Source organism: Pan troglodytes, chromosome 3 (assembly GCF_028858775.2).
Source record: "Pan troglodytes isolate AG18354 chromosome 3, NHGRI_mPanTro3-v2.0_pri, whole genome shotgun sequence".
NCBI lineage: Eukaryota > Metazoa > Chordata > Mammalia > Primates > Hominidae > Pan > Pan troglodytes.
In genome coordinates, this window is record NC_072401.2 from 83,514,642 (window position 1) to 83,531,453 (window position 16,812).

The window sequence follows — 16,812 nt, forward strand, 5'->3', positions numbered from 1 at the left end:
TGTAGTGTTGATTAGGAAACAGGCCAGCAACCTGTTGGATTCAGAATTGGAAGGGAGTTGCATGAATTCAGGAAAACTGAAAAACAGTGGGATTCATTGTATTTGATAGGAAGATAGAAAAGGCATATAAATATTGTTTAGTCTAAAAATTAAATTTTCTAGTTTAAAGCTCACGTTAGGTTACAATGACAACTGTCATCTGCTAAAATCAAGGTTCTTATAGTAATAACAATGACAATAATCATAGCTAACTTTTATTGCACGCATGCTGGATGCCAATGACTGCTAAGTGGTTTACGTGCCCTGTCTCATTTAATTTTCATTACTACCTAATAGTTACATAATTATTATCCTTATTTTACAGATGAAGAAACTAGGGCTCATCATTTCAGCATATTCTCTGACAAGATAACCTTGATACTCAATGTATTTTTGAATGAGAGAATGTATAAAGGTGCTCTTAGCAATGAAGAAAATAGGGTCATTGAATTAATCCAACCTTTCACATGGTAACTGGGAGTTTCATTGGAATTAGTGTTGGGAGCAACAGAATAAGTAGGCTAATCCTAATGTTTATTGGAGGAAAGAAAATAGACTTTTGGAAACTAAGTCTAATGAGATAGTGCTTTGTGTTGCTAATGTTGTGTGTCCATTTCAGCACTTGGCACATAGCCAGATGGCTTGTGTTCTGCCTGGCAGGAAGAACTCTGGTGACTTGTATTCCTACTGGGAATACTGTGCCCACTTGCTTCCCAGTTTCCCCTCCCTCCTGTATCCATCTCTGTTCCTCCTTCTCACCTCTCGTTGCCAGTTTATCACTTCGGTGGTGTGATATGGGGTTGTGTGTGTCTTTGTTCATCTTGTATCTAGTGCTTAACATTCCCACTATATTCTGCTTCTGTCATGGTCCCTAAAGCAATATCAATGGACATTCCTACAACCTGCAATCATAAAATATACTACAGTGCCTCTCTTTTTTTCGGTCTTTAAATGTAATACAGATACTTTTCTTTCATTCTGTGCTATGCCCTTTAGAGGTCTAACAGATTGAACATGAAAGACTAAAATACTTGAGAAATTTGATGCAGGGGGCCTGGTCCTATCTAATAATCTCTTTTGTACAGAGCAAATAGCATTAGATTTAAAAATATAAAGAAGCAAACAAAAGCAGTTGGATATTTAACCTAATAAGTTGAGGTTGAATCCCATTTCAGGGGCGAAGTCACTGTTGAATGTGGTCTGAGCCAGTGTTGGAAGTGTAAGAAAAAGGATGGATGAAGGATTGGGGACGGTGAATCAAAGGGCTGAATGAAGGATTTCTTGGCTGGAAGAATACAGACTGGTTAGAGAGGAAATGCAAGCTGAGAAAACTAGAGGAGGCCTTTGAAGCTGAGATCCCGGGAGTCTGCATTTGATAAGAACAATAGAGAAGCCACAGTGGGGGCAGGGGTGACCTGGTCAAAGCTGTGGGTGAGAGAAAACAATTTTTACCAATTGGTAAAATTGAGTGTGTACTGGTTCGTATACGTGAGTTGTCTATTAGATCCATGTGGTTGCTTGAAAAAGCCTGGAGGATGTTACATTGGAAAATAAAAGAGAAAAATCTATGGTTCTGAGATTTTTGAGTTTTAACATAAAAAGTGACTTTTCCTTTAAAGAAATTAAATATAATTTCTGTTGTTCAAGGGTAGGTATTTTTTTGGATCCTGCCAATTGAACTTTTAAAAATATGCTTTAGTTCTAATTTTCATAGTATTCTTTCTGTAGAAATTTTGTTTGTAACATCAGTTACAACTAACAGGTATTTCTCTACTTTCCATTGTAATGAATGTGGTATATACATGTCTTCCAACAGTATTTTTTTTTAGTTAACATGTTATTTTTAACAGTATGAAAGTGGCTTCATTTTTATTGACTTTTTACTAATATTTATAAAGTGTCAACATTATTATGTGATAGTTGAAGCTGTCTTTTTAAAAGTTGATGCACAGAAATAAAATGCCTATGATCTGTATTGAAGAAATGAAAATTTTCTCGTAGCTGGATTTAGCTATAAATTTTAAAAGCATTCTAAGTGAACATATACAAGTAGAAAAAGTCATCTATATATATTATATATTTGAACAACATTATTCTGTGTGCTTTAATATTATATTGGATCGTTATATAATCCTTTAAATATTAAGTGAAAAATTTCCTTTACTATGTAAATAGAAAAGTTAAAAACAGACAATGATACTGTGATATTAAAGAAACAGCTCTTATTGTGTCCTGACAGAGGGCTAGAGTGTTTACACGGTTTTTTGCTAACACCATCAGAGAGCCCTTTGAGTTGCAGAAGTTGTATACACAAAACTTTCATAGTTATCCCTCAATCTCTCATTCATTGGTATAGCTTTATTTTATGCCCTTTTTTCTTCCAAAAATCATTCAGTGAAACCAAAGCTGAGGTGTGTGAAAGCCCAAGGAGAAATCAAATATTGGAAGATCATAGTTGTTTGCACTAAGCACTGAATACTCTGAATGCGTCATTGTGTAAACAGAACAGATGTTGGGAGCAAGTTGGTACAATGTAATGAACCCAATTCCAATCATAGATCATCCTGTTACTCTTTAGTGCCTCCAAGGTAGATGTTCAAAAGTAAACAACCAGTTTACTACTAGGGAGCAACACAAGTGTTAGGGAAAATAGAGTACTACATTTAGTTCAATTGAGTATGTCAAATTACAATTTGAACAGCTCCCTTAAAATTCAGATGTTGAAAATTCTTCTACTTTCCTTTCTCTTGGGGAGGAAACCTCACGCCAAACAGATGCAAAGTTTAGACTCTCTCAAAGCCTCTCTAGAGGAAGCTTGAACACTATTCCTTTGCCGACCCGTTCCAATATGTCATACTTCTTAGGAACAAGAAATGTATCTCTGCCTCATATTGCAGCACAGGTATTTCTTCACATTCATCCTCAGTGGAAAGGAAAAAGCATTTGGTCACCTTCCTCCATAAGATCTTTCTTTATGTGTCTGAAGAATATTATGACGATTATGATCATGGGACCAATGTTATCAGGAGGTCCTGACACAAACCAGAAAGACACATTTTTGGAGGTGTTCTTATTTCTGGTAGATTATTCCTGGTTCCAATGTCATGCTCCCCCCCCTTTTTTTTTTGGAGACAGAGTCTTGCTCTTTCACCCACGATGGAGTGCTGTGGCACCATCTCAGCTCACCTCCGTCTCCTGGATTCAAGCAATTCTCATGCCTCAGCCTCCCGAGTAGCTGGGACTACAGGCATCTGCCACCACACCTGGCTAATTTTTTGTATTTTAGTAGAGACGAGGTTTAGCCATGTTGCCCAGGGTGGGTCTTAAACTCCTGAGCTTAGGCAATCCGCCTGCCTCTGCCTCCCAAAATGCTAGGATTACAGATGTGAGCCACTGGGCCTGGCCCCAACATCATGCTCTTTGATTCTGACTTTAAGGATGATCTCTTGGAGAGATAGGTTCTAATGTAAAAGTACTACTTGGATAGATAAGACATGTTTTCAGTTGTAATCAGTAAATTTTGATGGCAGTATTTACTTATTTCTTTAGGTTAGAACACTTTTATCTTTTCCATAGTATTTTCTGTTTTAGTTTTTGCTTCATTGTATGTGTACTACTATTTTAGTTCTCTTCACTGTTATTATTTAGCCAAGATAATTTTGAATTCCAATTCTTTGAGTCTCCTCCTGCTTTCTTAGAGCTTCTTTTTTAGATTATCCTAATTGCTACTAAGTAATAAAATAATCTTGAGGTCAAGATTTATGTTTATTAAACACTATTTTAAGATGTTAGTCATAATAGCAACATTTAAGTCTCATTCTTCTGAGTTCTTTCATTGTCACACAGCTTTTCTAGTGCATTGGCAATAGAAAGCAGAAAGATGTGTTGATTTGGAATTATGTCCATCATGTTTCCTCTAGCTAAAAAATCTGTTAACTTCTTCTGGATCAGGGGTCAGCGAACTATAGCCTGTGAGCCAAAGACAGCCTGCAGCCTGTTTTTCTGAATAAAATATTATTGAAACACAACCACACTCATTCTCTTACATATTGCCTGTGGCTGCTTTTGCTCCACATTGGTGTAGTTGAACAGTTGTAACAGAAACTGTATGCATCACAAAGTCTAACAATTTACTATCTGGCCCTTTACAGAAAATGTTTGTCAGTCTCTGTTCTAGGTTAACTCTGAATTGGACATTAGAAAATCATAGTTCCAGTTCTACCTCTAGTTTCTAATTAGCTTTATGACATTGGCCAAGTCATGTTTACTCTCCAGCATTGGTTTCCTCATTTCTGGGATTGGAAGCAGGACTGTGTGATTGATTGCCAGTCTCTTCTAGCTGTAAAATTCCAGAAATCTAATTAATCTTATTTTACCTAAAATAATCTAAAGTAGATTTTTTTTCTTACAGTTTAAATTTTGGGTTTGTGTTAATCACTTTTGAGTATATTAGACATACATAGAAATGTCCATACATATTCAAAGATATAAAAATAATACTAAAGTTTGTCTACGTAAGCTCTATATGTGCCAAGTATAAAGGCAGGCACAATACTGTATTTCTTTTAATCTTTAAAATAACTCTGCATCGTGGGTGTGTATGTTCACTTTTTAAAGAGTAAGGTGTTGAGACTCAGAGACAGCTGGTAAGAGGCAGAGCTGGGGCTTGAACCCAGTTCCATTGGTAAAACCCCATGTCCTTTCCACTATAGCAACTGTCTCCTTTCATGAGGTACCTCTATTTTAATTCAGTCATTTGAATATATGGCCACACCTCACTTCTCCAGAGATTGCTACCCAAATTACTCAGAATATAAGTAATTATTAAAAAGCAAAAAAACAAAAGTGGTTATGATCTAAATAGATGTTCATTTATGCCATTAAAAAAAAGATTCCCTGAGGCCCTCTTTTGGAGCTTGTTCACTTTTATTTTTAAAAAAACATTAAACATTTGCTTTTTTGGGTTTCCTAGATCTCTGTAATTAATGGGAAATAGATAGGAAATGTGGAGGGGTACAGTTACTGGTGCAGGGATATGGGCACTGGTAGAGATCGGGACTGCTGTGATTACATCGTGGAGAAGAGCGACACACTCTAAATAGCAAGAAAGTCTTAGGCAGGTTAGCACGGGGACAAACTCACCCCAGGAGCCTCCATGCAGGGCTGAGAAGTTTTTGCTGTTCACCAAAAGTACCCTGGAGCATTAAGAAAGTGGTTAAAATTAACACACTACATTTCAGAAAGTAGAGAACAGGTTTCCCTTTAACAGAGTTTTAATAAAATCATGAAATAATTTACAACTCTTAAGTAGATAAGCTTCAGTTGTTTGAATGTTTCCCTGCATGGGATATTTTCTTCCTTAAAAATGCTGAGTGGATGAAATACTGCCAAGTCTAAGTTATTTAAGAAATCTTTCCCCAGATGTTCAACTACTTCTTACTTTTCTGTTGTTTGTTACTGTCTTATTCATTATTCACGTTCTGATGACAATGCTCTAGAAATAAATAAGCAATTAACAGTCTGACTTCTTGGCTTCATCTCTTGGCAGATTTTTCTCCACACCTAATTAAGTCTTAAGATTTTTCCGTTATCTCTTTTTATTCCCTATAGCTTTGAAGAAAGTTTTATTGTTTTCTTTCTATTCTTCTAATTTTTTTCAGAGTAGAAGCCCATTTTTCCTCTCAGTTTTTAAAAACTGCCTTACCCTGATCTATGCGTATTATCTACTATAAAGTTAATCCTGTAAAAGCAAAACTTATTTCTTCTATTGTCTTTCGGGGAAACCTTACAGTGATCTCCAGAATGAATCATGCCCACTCTCCACTTTTGGCAGCTCTTCCTTTTATGTTTCTCTCATGTACTGAATTCTTGGTTTCTTCTTTCTGATGCACAGGCATTTCTTTCCTTGGTGATTTCTTAACCCATTACTTCTAATTGACTAGTTTGAGTAATATTTTAACACCTCATGTATTTTTGAGGTAATATTTTATGCAGTTTGTTTTGAAAAGACTTGCTAAAACTTCTTGTGGAAACTAAGAGATTTGTAAACATTTAAGTAATTTATCTCTTATCCCTCTCTGTGTGGCAGTCAGGGGAGGAAGGATTGTTTCCCCAAGCCTGTTGCCATATACTTCCTTAAAATAAATGATGTCAGCCGGGTGCAGTGGCTCACCCCTGAAATCATAGCACTTTGGGAGGCCAAGGAGAGTGGACTGTTTGAGCCCAGGAGTTCAAGACCAGCCTGGGCAACATGGGGAAACCCTGTCTCTACAAAAAATACAAAAATTAACCAGGCATGGTGATGCACACCTGTAGTCCTAACTACTTGGGAAACTGAGGCAGGAGGATCACTTGAGCCTGGGAGGCAGAGTTTGCAGTGAGTGGAGAGTGTCCCACTTAACTCCAGGCTGGGCTACAGAGCGTGATCCTGTCTCAAAATAAAAATAATTAAATGATGTCAATATATATGACATTATATTATCATATATATCATGATAATGTGTCATATTATGACTATATTATGTTAATTATGACTATATTATGATGCCAGTTTAATAATGTCAGTAATAATAAAAAGATCAAATTGATTAAAAGCTCATTTGGTATCAGATGCTATGCTTAATTGTTAACATATATTATCTCAATTAATCTTCACTACAGTTCTATGATGTAGGTACACAATTCCAGGAAGATTTCAGCTAATAAATTGGCTGCATTTCAAAGTTATATTTACAAATTGGTTATTTCAGATATGAAAGCTGTTTTCTCGTAGAAGCAATGTTGTAGGTACAGCCCTAGGCTGGACTGGATTGCCGAAGTCTGTCACATTTATAGCTAACGTGAGTAAATGAATGCCTTTGTGGGAAAGTGCTTTCAGAGTTCTCATTGTGATGTGAAGAACCCACCCACCTTCTTCCCAGGGACCTTACTCTCATACCAGGGACTTGACCTTATTTTCAGACCTGCTCAATGAATAGATCAACAATGGGAATGAACCCTCTCCAGATTCAAATTATGCAAATACTAAGCTGCCATAACAATAGAGATCCCAAAATAGAGTGGCTTAAATAAAACTTTTTTTTCTCTGTTAAGCAAGAGATCCAAGGTGAGCTTTTCAGTTTGCCAAGTCAGGCTTACCCCATGAAATTATCCAAAGACTTGGGCTCCATCTATTTCTTGCTTCACCAATCCCTAGACTATGGTCTTCACCTGTGTGGTTGCAGCTGGCTGAGCCCTGTATCTGTGTTCCAGCTTGTGGAATGGTACAGAGAGGAAGTACATGGCAGCACGTCTCTTTGAAGGAGGTGAAGTAGAAGAATGACTTGCTCCCATTCTGTTGGAGAGACCTTAGTAACATGGCTGCACCTATCACAAAGGGAACTGGGAAATGTAGTCTTTGGCTGGGTACATGGAGGCATCTTAAACTCCATTACTGTGAAAAACGTGGGGAGTGCATTCTGATGACAACCGGCAGTCCCTGCCACATTATAGTCATGGTTCCCTTGTCTATAGAGTGGCTCCTGCAGGATGGACTTTGGTGGGTGTGGCAGGAGAGATGTGGGTGGAAGATGGGTACAGTGATCAAGGGGTCAGGTTTGAGGGGTACTGGGATGCTGAGACCCCTGCCAGTGGGACTTCTTAGGGGACTTCTCTCAAGCTTTCATCCCACTACCCTCCTTGACATTCTTTTTTCTTCAAAGTCTGAGGGCAGGGCTGCCTTCATGGGTGGGTGACTTCTGCAGGGGCACAGGACCCTACTCTCAGAAGGGATCAGCATTTGGTTTAATGCTCTGTTGTCACTGCCTTAAAATTCTTAATAACTTTATCCTTAAACTTGCATTTTGCAGGTAAGTTTGATGGGTAATAGATCATGCGTGTGAGCAGTGGGGATAGACTAGATGGTATAGCGTGTGCATCAGGGGCACATAGGCAGCATGCATGTGGGATAATTAGCCTGGCTACCCAAAGCCCATGCTTGTGCCACACCTAGTTACAAACAGGACTGGGAAATGGAGTCTTCAGCTGGTAATTACAGGGCAACAAGGTGGCCGGGCCAGTGCCTGGGCACAGATTGGCAACAGCAGAAGCAGCAGGTATGGTAGCAGCGGCCAAGGACAAGCGGGGAAGGAGGAACTCTATAGGGGGGCAGCACTGGTACCCCTGTGAGGCCAGCCTGGCTGTTTGTCCCCAAAGTCCATCTCTGTGGCATCTACACAAATATTAACTCTTTAGCCTGAACCTTGGGACAGAAACTGCTTGGCAACATCAGGAAGTAGACGTTATTAGTAAATTATTACAAAATAAAGTCATACACATGAACATTGCAATAAAGCATTTATCAAGGAATTATTAGAGCTCTTTAAAGATTTTAGAATCTTTGGATTTAAATGCTGAAACATTGCAAAATGAATATCCACAAGCTTAGAAACAAGTTACATTTTACATTCTCAGTGGAAAAGAACGTTATTTTCACGTGAACTTCAGATGGACCAATTATTAATGAGGAAGATAAAATAAAATGAAAATTTCCCTTGAAGTTGAAAATAGAGTTATAGAATGTATAAACAGGCACTTAAAATTATATACAAATCATGAGGCTACTTTCAATTTCTTGTACGATCTCCGCAATTTTCAGCAAATGTCAGAAGAAACATCAAAATGTCATTGTATAAATTTACACTTAAAGTTCAGACTTACACAAAACTGACTCATATGAAGAGTTAAGTCTTTCTATTAAAATTGTTCCATGAGACTCAACTCTAGACATACTAAAATTTGTATTTTGAAATAATTTATTGAAATTTATCCCAAATGTTGTCATAGCTTCTAAAATATTCTTAACAGCTCCAGTAACAGTTGCATAAGAAGAAAAATCCTTGTCAAACTTCAAAGTTAACAAAAATTGCTTGCAACCTTGTCTGTGTGTAGAGCTACTAATGCCATTTACAGCTATTCAGAATGAAAATAATTTTGCTACAGTACAATTTTGATGGCCTAAAAAATAAATTTTCAAAACATTGAGTAAGAAAAAAAACCTTATAATCAATTGTGATGTCACATTAATAATGTATTGGTATTTATTTTATTTATTATTTTTAAAGGAAAAACATATTTATATTTTAGTATCTTTAAAGCACTTCTGGCCAGGTGCAGTGGTTCATGCCTGTAATTCTAGTACTTTGAGAGGCCGAGATGGGTGAGTCGCTTGAGCTCAGGAGTTTGAGACTAGCCTGGGCAACATGGCAAAACCCATTTTTACAAAAAATACAAAAATTAGCCAGGTGTGGTGGTGGGTGCCTGTCGTCCCAGCTACTTGGGGACTGAGGTAGGAAGATTGCTTGAGCCTGGGAGATCGAGGCTGCAGTGAGCCAAGATTGTGCCACTGCACTCAAGCATGGGCGACAGAGGGAGACCTTGTGTCTAAATAAATAAATAAATAAATAAATAAATAAAGTACTGCAAATTATGTAGCCAGCCCTGGCTGAAGGATTTATCTATCTGTTCAGCTTTCTGCAACTGCCTCTTTGCTGTCTTTTCTATTTCTGCTGCAGAACAATATGACATCTCCTACCTTATTTTTTGTCCTGAAATATATTGCTCTTTTGAGGTTTCAAAGAGATTTGGGTTGTTAACGACAAATGGAAAGGGAGGGAAGTCAAGGCTAAGCTCCTCCTCAGGCCATTGCCCTCTTCTGTTTCTTGCTCAGCTTTTGCTTCCTGGGAAAGTCACAAGCACTTGTAGCTGATAGCTACAAAAGCACAGGGAACACTTGGTTGAACCAAGGCCTGATGTCAGATTTATTTACATTTTAGAGTATTATTCCCCAGTCTTTTGAACATTCTTATTACAGGAGTAGGATCTAACAGCAGTTCTCCTCCCACTGATCTTGCATGGCCAAGATGGCTGCCACCCTGGCTCCTCGCTGTAGGAGAAATGAGCGAAATAAGACCAGAGCCAAAGATTTCGACTAGAGAAAGATTCCAGGCTGCAGCATTTCTGACAAAGGCAATAGGAGGGAAGAAGAGGGCAGTCAGCAGGTGGGAGAGAAGGCACACTTGCTTGAGTCAGCCATTTGCAGGTGGTTGTTGGTATGGAACCCAGAGGCACATAAAAAATGAATAAGATATTAAGGCACCTGTGGTAGGGAGAATAATGACCCCCCCGAAGATGTCCATGTCCTAAATCCTGGGACCTGTAATTAGGTTATGTGGCAATGGAAATTGAAGTTGAAGATGGAAATAAGGGTGCTCCTCATCTGACCTTCAAATAGGGGAATTCTGAATTATCTCATTAGGCTCAATGCAGTCACAAGCATCTTTAAAAAGGTAGGCAGAAGAGGAGAGTCAGAGAAGGAGATGTGATGACAGCCCTAAGATCAAACAACTGCCATGTTACTGGCTTTGAAGACAAAGGGGATCCATGTGCCAAGAAATGAGGGATGCCTCTAGAAGACAGCTTTGCCAACACCTTGATTTTATCCCAGTGAGACCCCTGTTGGACTTTTGACTTCCAGGATTGTGGGAGAATAAATTTCTGTCGTTTTCAGCCACCCAATTTGTGGCAAATTTTTATGGCAGCAATAGGAAACTAATACGGCCCTCTTGAGCATTGATATTAACAGCATGAACTCTGGAGTCAAACTGCTTAGATTCTGATATGTAGCTCCACCACCTATTAGCTATTTTATGGGGAAAGTAACTGGAGCTTTAGTTTCATCCTCTAGTCAACGAGGTTATCACCTCTTGAATGTGTTCTACGGAAAAATGAAGGTAAAGTCTTTAAGACATATACTGTGAAGAGAAAGCACCAGATAAGTATTAGCTTTAAAAGGATCATGGATGCCTGGCTCTTAGCATGGCAAAGGACTTCCCTCCACTCTTACTCCCTTGTAATTTACTACTCCCCTCTTCTTTAGCCCCTGCTAACCCCACACTGACCCCTGGTCCTGTAGGGTCAGTACATACCCAGGTATATTCTCACCAGGGCCCCATTCTTTAGATGCCACCCTTTCCTATTTTCTCATCTAAATTCTCTAATGTCTTTTAAAAAGTAGAAATAAAGAAGATGAATATATTAAGTGCTATCTGCTGAGGTATTAATCACTGATAATGGCTTCATCTCTTAAGGTCCTGTAGTTTTGCCATGTCCAGGACTGTGCCTTTTGTGGAGAGCCTCTGGAAATCTTGGTTAGTTGCAAGATAGAGGAGTCCTTAGGAATTGGCTTTTAATTGAGGACTTTTGGCTTAAGTTAAACGAGTGGGATTCACAGTGAGGAATTTCAGCTGGGAAATATTTTAAGCAGAGAGACCTCCCAGGATTCCTTCGAATTATACCACATTTTATGAAGTTTTTGGCCTCCTGTTCTGTCTACTTTTAAGCAGTCTTGAAATGACTGTCACAAAATTTTCATAGGATAGTTGCTGAGAAAAGTTGGTAGTTTTCTTTTTTCTCTTCTTTTAAGAATTTATTAAGCCTATTATACCACGCCGTATGTTTTATACACTAACATATAACTCCCTAATAAGATAAAGCAAAGATAAAAAAGTTTATCTTATTAGAAACAAGATACACCACCACTTATTGTCTTCAAACATTATTGCACTTTAACTTTCTTAATTTGACAAAGCATTCAAGAAACATCTGCAGACTAGTTTTAACAGACAAATAACACCTGTAAGCAGACATGACTGTCCTAAATTGTTTATTAGGTATGAATTTTACAAACTTTACTTGTATTAGCGGTAACGGTGGAGCTGGAGAGTATTGCGCCTTCTCCAAGCTGCCCGGCGAGAACCACAAATAGTGTGGTGGAACTTATGGCCCTTTCCAAGGCCACGGCTCTTTCGGCCTGCAGATGTCAGCCCACGCATCTCCCTGTGCTTGTGGACTGGTTTGGTGATCCATGGGGTGTCAGGATTTCTTCTGATAGCTTTATGGAATGGATCAATGAGGATAACCTCAAAAAATTTGTATGTGGAATCTTCACCAACCCAGTAAGAATTCAGGACTCCCAGAGCCCCACGGTGGCGTCCAGCTCGCTCCTCCGCAACGGACTGAAGGCTTCGAGCAAAATTTTAGCTGGTTAACACCATGATGGACAGGCTTGCCGTAAGTTGCACCCTTAGGAACTGGGCGTTTTCGGCCACCACGGCGAACACAAATCCTATGTATAACGTAACCTTGCTTGGCCTTGTAGCCCAGTTGGCACGCTTTATCAGGCCGGGTGGGGCGGGGAGCCCTGTGAAGAGCAGAGAGCTGGCGGTACTGCCAGCAGCGGACCCTCAGAAGAAAGCGCGTGACATCAGACTGCTTCTTTCTCCATAGCTCCTGGATATACTTGTATGCACCCATCTTGGCTTACCTGATGGCTGCCGCCAGACGGAAAGGCAAAAGTTGGTAGTTTTCTTGAAAGTCCATAGAGTAGAGCAGTTTAGAGCTTATGATACCAACAAATTTCGGAGGAACTTTTCTACAGCTGTGAAGAATTTCAGTTCAATCTGGATACCACGGTTAGAAATTCTAACAGGGATTTGTAATGAGATTATCTTGTAATGAGATCACCTGCTGAAAAATCCATTCAGCATCCACAGAAATGTACAAATTACAGTTGTAAAAATGTATAAAAAGCCATTTGAAACAAAACTGGCTGAGTAAAAACTGAATTTCTGAAGTTATTGTTTATTATGAGAATGTAAAAAGCAAATTCTAAAATAAATGCACAAAGAACATAGTTATTGGTTTATGAGGATTCATATTTTTGTGTTGGCATGTAAATGCAAAATGATTTTTAAAAGAGCTATGATTTTGTTTTAAAATAAATACTGAAAACACATGAAATAGGATGGTTTTCAAATACTGTTACACACGGGGACACTTCACAAATATTTTACGGGCCGTGTGCTTGAGTTTATGATGTGGTCTCCCTCTTGTGGTAGGTGTTAAGAAAGGTACTGGCTTCAAAGCAGTTAATAAATTTCTTTCCCTTTTGCTGAAATTTGAATCTGGAAAGCATTTTGAGAGGTCAGGCTACGTATTTTTCATTTTGACTATGGCTTTTGGGAAGCTTGATTATTTTAACAAAAATCAACCAATTGATCAATCTGTCTCCTCCGCCTATGGCCACATAGAAATCAGTTTTGACTATTAGGAAATCTGACCTAGTTTCTCTATCTTGTGGCCTGTTTTTGGTGTATTGTGGCCAGAATGTATCTCTTAATTTTGGCAGTAGTATTTTCCATCTGCTTTAGAAAGGCTCTAGGTGAATGCAAAGTTTATTTAGTTCATGCTCTACACTTGTCACTCTTCTGGGTCCTTCAGCCACAGCAAGAAACCAAACAGGTAAAATTCACTGCCCTCACAGAGTTTTTGTTCTATCACAAATATAAGCATGGTTTATGAAGACATAAACCATAAAGACTGACATGTTAGACTTCACGTTTGCAAAACTTTCATGTAGCTGAAGAAGCTATAGATTTAAAAGACAAATACATGAAACACTGGGAGAAAATAATTGCAACACAAGGAGCTCTGATAAACCAGTCAGGGGGAAAAAAAAAGCAATAGAAATGTGTGCAAACAGTAGGAGTAGGCATAAACTGTGAAGGGCTTTCACTTACCTTAAGTAATCATTGGTAGAAGTGGGATTTCATTATTTCAGATTTACTCAGTCGCAATCACAAGCCAAGTATGCCCTTCAGAAAAGATATCTCTTAGCTGAAATCCACTGGGTCGCCATGCCTCTCACCAGTTGAGGGGATCAGGCTGAATTCTTCCCTGTGTGTGCCTCACAGCGACTACGTGCTGAGTATGGCTGCCATCGTGTGATATGGCTTGGGAACTGCACGTGTCCTACCCTTTTGTCAAGTGGAAAAAAATGAACCTTCTCTCAGAAGTATCACCTGTATTCTGAGTTCAGCCCCTCCTCCCACACCCTCCACCACTGATGTATCTTCATGTTATGAAACCTCTCGGGGTTAAGCATATTCAGTTGATCAATAGCGTGTTTTTAGAGGAGACTCTGTATCTGCTCAAATTGCAGCAATGAGAGTTCATAGGAATAGGAGCACAGTTTTTGACTTCCCGTTATCTGCTCAATGCATTCCCTCTTTATGGATAAAGTAGACCATTCTCTGCTTGACTCAGGGCTAATCTTAAGGCCAGATATTTTCTGTACATTTCTTCCCCTGTAGTCTCTCCTGAAACTTCAACCTCTTTGAACCTCTTACCCCTTATTGCCCTGGCTCATTCTGTCCCCTTGATTGGATGGCTATAGATTGTTCACAGGGGCCATCATTCCTGTTTACCAGTATAAAAGAACATGTGAGTCCTGTGAAGATTCTGGAAACATTTTAGCAGTTTTTCTCCCCTCCCTGCTGAGTGCTTGGATGTTGTGTAACCAATCCTCTAGACTTAGCAAATTGGGAGCTATGACTCTGGAATGCGAGTTAATTAAATTGTGCTTGTATTTAGATTTACGCAAGGTTAATTTTTTTTTCCCCTGTTAGGTTTAGTCTGTGTGGCTTTGTTATATGCAATCCTGGTAACTAGGGATACTGAGAGAGATTTTATGTAGTGTGCTGTGAAAGGCATGCGGTAGTAGAAAAGCGGAGGAGCCTGGGAGAAAGAATCCAGAGACCTCTGTGTTCCACCAGCGTGTAAATCATTTAACAGGACACAAACGATTAAACAGTGAAAATCAACTTTCCTGAAGCAATTGACTTCCTTTTCTGTTTATGAGCCAAAGAGAAGTTAGTATTAAATAATTCTGTTCCTAGATGTTGTTGTATTAATGCCTGTGTGTGTTGATCACTTGAGACCACTTTCTCCTCCAGTTATCTGGGTTGTTTCAAAGAACCCAGGTGCCCCTACCTTCCAAGTCTAAGTAGGTATGCTATATCCATAAGTTTGGGGGTTAGGGCCTCAGCTTAACTGCAGGTTAACCCTTTAAGCAAAAGGCGTTTTTCAATAGTTTGAGATGGCCATCTTTCAGAGGTGAGTTGTACACTTCCCAGCCTTAGTAAACAGAACATACTGGGCCTTACCTGATTTGGTGCTCGGCACTTTATGTCCATTACTGATTAATATACTCAGAGACAATCCCAAAGTAGGTGGGATTCAGGTAAGGAAACTGAAGCTCAGAAAAGTTAAGTAATTCGCCAAAGCAGCGCAGATAGTGTAAGTTTAAATACCAATCTCTGCTTTTCTACAAGATTACCTTTATTTTGCTATCTCAGGTCATGATTGTGAATAGTTTCTTTTCTGGTCTGTAGATTCAGTATTAGTGTGGATATCAGGGTGTTTATTAACTCATTTCCTCACCATTAACTTTTTTCTCTTAATTATGGTAGTGTTCAGAATGGAAGTTATCTGATTATTCTGGGGTAGTTTAAGCATGAAGGGTCAGATGTTCAGAAGTAGCTAGGTTTTCCCAATTCTACCTTGACCCAGTGAATATGTGCTGTCACTACCGGCTGCTGCATGGGAGCTGGTGGGTGGGGTTTATGTGGTGAGTGAAGGGAATGGAGAGTATAGGAGGGGCTCCAGCGGAGTGCTGACCTAGGGCTTCAGAATCTTGGCATCCAACCGCTGGTTATCCAATCCGGAAGATAGTTGAGGTCCTACAGTACCAATATCCTGAAGATCAGTGGATTTTTAAAAATGCTAATGCTGAGAAATACCTAATGTAGATGACGGGTTGCTGGGTGCAGCACACCACCATGGCATGTGTATACCTATGTAACAAACCTGCACGTTCTGCACATGTATCCCAGAACTTAAAGTATAATAAAAAAAAGAAAAAAAAAGAATGCTAATGCTTTGAAATAGTCAAGTTATGGTAATCAACAATAGAGAGTAGGTAGGAAAGTGATGCAATACATTCTTCATGGGATTGGAAGTGAATTTTTAGACATTAGGGTAGAACCGTAATCTGTTTTTGAAAGATATTTTTCAAAGTTCTTTTCACTGTAAATTTGAAAGAAGTATGTTTTTTTTTCTATTTCTGGTTCTCAGGATACATAATATTGTAAAGTGATAGGCAATTTATTTTAGCTTTTAAATAGCCAATACATAAAATGGACTAAAAGAAACTGTGATTAAAAATAAGTTTGGTTAGAGTTGAAATGAAGTCCACAAATTGTTAACTTGTAAAATGAAATTTGTTCAATTTGTACAGTATAGCCCAACAAATAAGAAAAATACCATGGGATGGCTTATCAAACTGATGATTTTTCTTTGTTTATGTTTGTCCTAAGTCTTTCCATAAACGTTGTGACTGAGTTACACATTTAAAAAAGGTCTAGAAAAAATACTAATATATATATAGCTTTTCAGATACTACCATATGTATGCAAGAGACTATTTTCTTTCCAAATAAAATATATCTCCTTTATTTTTCTTAGATTTATATGCAATCATTTAACTCTTTTATAGAAACCATCCTGTATTTGTTTAAAATTTGTCAGAAGTAGTTTATATGTTGTTCCATTGCTATCATTTTATGATTCATAGTGAATAAATGCAAAATGTCACTTGAAACAGCCTTATAATTGGAGAAAGTCTCAAAAATATATTAAAGTATTATTAAACACAATTTTTTAAAGAAACTAAGTGTTTATTTCCTAAAACAAATTCAGAAGGTAGCACCTCCCAAGAAACCTAAATGAGAAATTATCTTTGAATTTAGAAACATCTGTTTGTCTCATTGAGAGGCAGATAATAAGCAAAAAAGTTTAAAAATTGTCCATGTTTTTTAGAAATTTGAAATTATGTTAC

General features: G+C 38.4%; 1 protein-coding gene and 1 pseudogene across 3 annotated transcripts in view; one reads left to right on the plus strand and one right to left on the minus strand.

The window, feature by feature from the left end:
• The window catches only part of CORIN (corin, serine peptidase), a 251,514-nt gene that overhangs the window by 127,434 nt on the left and 107,268 nt on the right, over positions 1-16,812 (plus strand). The window lies entirely within an intron of this gene.
• LOC461349 (large ribosomal subunit protein eL15-like) lies at positions 11,648-12,448 on the minus strand (annotated as a pseudogene).